This window comes from Denticeps clupeoides, chromosome 2 (assembly GCF_900700375.1).
Source record: "Denticeps clupeoides chromosome 2, fDenClu1.1, whole genome shotgun sequence".
Taxonomy (NCBI): Eukaryota; Metazoa; Chordata; class Actinopteri; order Clupeiformes; family Denticipitidae; genus Denticeps; species Denticeps clupeoides.
The window spans coordinates 20769421-20773527 of NC_041708.1; positions in this window are offsets into that span (position 1 = coordinate 20769421).

Consider the following 4107-nt stretch of genomic DNA (forward strand, 5'->3'; position numbering starts at 1 on the left):
ATTGAAGGAAGAATGAGTTTTCTAAGGATACAGGAAAAACTAATCAACTTAGAGTTGAGACAGAAAAAAAATCCTTTGTTCACTTGACAGAAGTGACCCCTGTCACCCTGACAACTCTTCGTCAACTTCTCGCAAAGCCTTACCGTGAGTAAAGGGATCATTATGGAAGGAAGCCCGGATGCCATCGTGATACACCAACTGCCCTCTGGCCAGGATCAAAACGGGCTTGTGTAATGGACACCTTCCTCCTTTCCCGACCTCACCCAAACCGCCCTGGGGCTATTGTTTGGTCAATAATTACCCTAACAGGTGGCAATGCTAACCAGTCCCGTCCAACCACATCTAACAGCGGGGTTGAAGTCCCAGACGAGACAGAAGCCTCAGCAGAAGTGATCAACAAAGCTCATTAAGACACAGGAAAAGCAAGTCAACAATGGGCTCCGCTCCTCACACAGGGTAGATTAGCCGATGCGGCTGCAGGGAGAACCGACAGTGCAAGACGATATTCCAGGATCCTTTGTGTGCGTGAGCGAGCCCTGCCAAGTGAAAACTATTACTCTTAAAAGTGTGTGCGCTGGGGATTGTTAGGAGATTCTAGGGTGGGGTGGGGGTATTGATGTGGTCACAACAGACATTGAGATGAAAACCATAAATCTGGGCGCACTTGAGTGGGGTGTCGACTTAAAAGGGCTTCATTTCAGCTGGGCTGAGGACATTAAAGATGTTGGTGGCATACATGTTGTGGTTAAAAAAGGCTTAAGCGGAGTTTGATTTCAGTTTGTGATATGTTTAATGCTGAGGCCTTGTTAGGGATAATATGTTTGAATGAATCTAAATGTCTCTTTTCAGTATAAGCAAATGCCGTTAACACATACTTTATATCCTAGCAGTCACTTTGCACCTCCACAATGGAGTAGACAACAGAAGAGTAACAAGATGTGAGGAAGGCCCTGAAGTCAAGACAATTAACAATGGTGCTCAGTCCAGTGCCAGTGGATGATTTAAGAAGACTCTATGAAAGCCAAAAATTGATTTTGTTTAGCTTCCTTAAAACCCACTCTCTAAGAGCTCGGTGGAGTGTCAAAGCCGACGTGGAAAGTCTTTTAACATTCCTGGCTAATTGAAATGATTGAAACAGAGAATTGAGAAGTGATTTCTTTTTCCCCAAGTCAACAAACAACTAAAAGCTCTTTGGGCAACGGGCACCAGTTTGAAACTGTTGAAATAAGTTCACACTGCTGTAAACCCCAGAGGCTTTTCTGGTTTTCTTGCTAAAGACAAGCAGCAGAGTCTGTTGCCTATTCTTTTGGTCTCAGAGTCCCTGTCAATATCAGTTGTTTATCTTGACCAGGCCAAAAAATAAGATTAAAGCAACTCTGTCAAGCCACATCCCTTAGAGATAGCGGCCTCCTCCAGGAAAATCAGCAAAGATGGACTGTGAATAAGGTTTTGGCTTCCTCTGCTCCGAGATTAACTGAGACAGGCGGAGAGCTAATGCTCAACGTCTGACCGACACTGCGCTCAGAAAGTGAGCAGAAAGACTGAAATAATGATCTGAGAGAAATTCATCTAGATGTAGATGCACATCAAAAAAAGAGGCAGAAAATGTTGCAGAAACAAGGATAAGGAGAAAGCGAGAGCAGACAGACAAAGACTCAGCAGGTCCTTGGCAGAAAGTGAGACGGGAAGCTAAATGCATGTGGTTAGGTCAGAGGTCATGCTCGGTGTGAGTTCAGTGCAAGCCCAGAGGCACTTTAGTTAAAAAATAAACCATCACATTTTACTTCTTTCCAAATCTTCGTGAGGACCATGGTAATAACATGAATATATTAAACTAGATCCATGTGACTTTTTAGCCCAAATCTGTATATTAATGATTCATGATAAAGATTTCAGTGATATAATAAATGAACGTGCTTTTATTTATTTTTTTTTTTTTGCAAAATTGTTTGTATTTAACATTTATATCTACCTCTGTCATTAAACATGACATATACCTATTTATATAAATAGAAGCAGGGCAAATATTATTGTTAGAATTTTGTTGTAAGGAAATTTGGTCCCTATATGATTATAGACCGCACACACACATACAGCTCCATATTTCCCTGTAGCCTCTCACTGCCTTACTTTGGACCTGATACAAGAATGACAGCTCGCTGCAGATTCCCATGTCATATTTTTATGGCTAATTATGAGTTGTTTGATGGGGGTTGTCTTTACAAAGACAGAATGGATTAGGAGGCGCCTCGCTGTGTGGCTCAAACAGAAAGCATATGGTCAGAGATCAGCATGGTCTGACTTGGCACTTGAGAACATGCAACTATTAGAACAGGACAATGTTGTCTCAAATCAGAAGATGAAAGAGAAATTAAGAACTTAAGTAGTAAGTTCTTAGAGAACTTAGAGCTAATTTCTGTGTATAACCCAGGGACATTAAAGCACAATCCTGTCTGCAGTTGCTGGCTGCCATTTTCTGCATTCTGTGCTCACTGATTTTGACCTGGTTTATTTAAACCAGTGTTTCTCAATCATGCGCTTGCACAACTCCCAGCTAGAACATTTTCAGTCCAGCCTGGTCTTAATGAGGCTGAGGTGTTTCTTAATGGCCTAATAATAAATATGGCTGGTCGTAAGCTTTGTGGGTTGTGATGAAAACTTTCTGGCAGGAGCAACTTTGAGAACAGGATTGAGAAACACTCTCCTAGGCGAGCTGGACATAATGTTTGCTCCTTTCGGCTTGATCTGTTCAGGCTTGTGTGTCAGTGTGTGTGTGTTCCTGATGAGGGCGTACAACGTTCTGTCGGCCCGCAGGGCTACACGCAGGTTATCTCATCAGCGCAATCAGCATCGGGTCAAGCTGCGATGGGTGCTCTCTCTCTCACACTCTCAAAAACGAGCTTCTGTGTTCATCACTCATGTATCCTTTGGCTTTTTTAACTGCTAATGCGAGGTCAGGTCTCCTGTCGCATTTCCGAATGAGTGGACACTTAATTTGTCTTCCTCCACTGTCATTAGTGGTGCAACATTCCCCCTATCGACTTGTTTGATGTTTGCTGGATGACAGTGACACATGGTGAGGCTGCTATCGTTTTTAATCAATAAATAAAAGCATGGTGTATTGTAAATTTATGTCACAAAAAGGCACAGATGATGACAGCTAAGATGGATATTGCAAGGCGGAGCAGGATAAGAATTAAACATGGCCTATCCTGAGTATTTATACAGCACCCACCTTCAGTAACATGATTGATTTCTGGGTCATATCCTCATTATTTCTAAAGTTACAAACAACAGGAAGCATTATTATATTAAGAAACAATAAGAAACATAATGTTACACTCTCAAACAGAAAACTATTGGAAATTTGTATCAGGCTACTTTTACTAATATGTCAACCAATGAAATTTACCATTATAAGCTACTCACAAAGCTAATCACTTGAAAATGAGAACCACATGACTTAACAGATTCTGTTTTTGCAATGTTTTCACATTTCACTTGGCCCCTGGAACAGATCAGGGGTTGGATTTACACACATTGCTAGAGTTCTTGAACAATCTTCTCTGTGCATTCAATGCCTGAATGAGATTTTAATGAGACTAGGACAATGAAAAATGATAGAAATGGATGAGGCATGCCAGCATTCCTTTACTCATTTTTATCTCCTGCTCCAGCCCCTGTAGGCTCTCTTTTTATCTGGAGTGTTTTTTTCTTCTCACAGTTGAATCTCAGAATGTTAAGAACTACCCTTATCTCTGGCCTTAGAAAGGAAAAAAACCTTGGGAAACACAGAGCATTAGGCATTCCACAGCAGCTTCGAGACCTTCGGAGCTGGTTCTGCTAGAGCCGAGTCCGACAACATGAGGTGGGGTAACTCAACATGCATCTTTTTATTTGAATGCAACCTTGATAGCCTTCTTGTAAAGTGTGATCTACATCACTTTTCAGCATGACACTGGCAGGCCAGCAGAGAACAGGTCCAATTTTCCACCAGCAAGGCTGTAGCCTGTCAGTTTTGCTATATTCAATAGGTACTCTTCTACAAAAGGGGGCCAGCAGTGAGGAACGTTTGAGAATTTGGATTAGGATTAAAGCCTGTCAGCT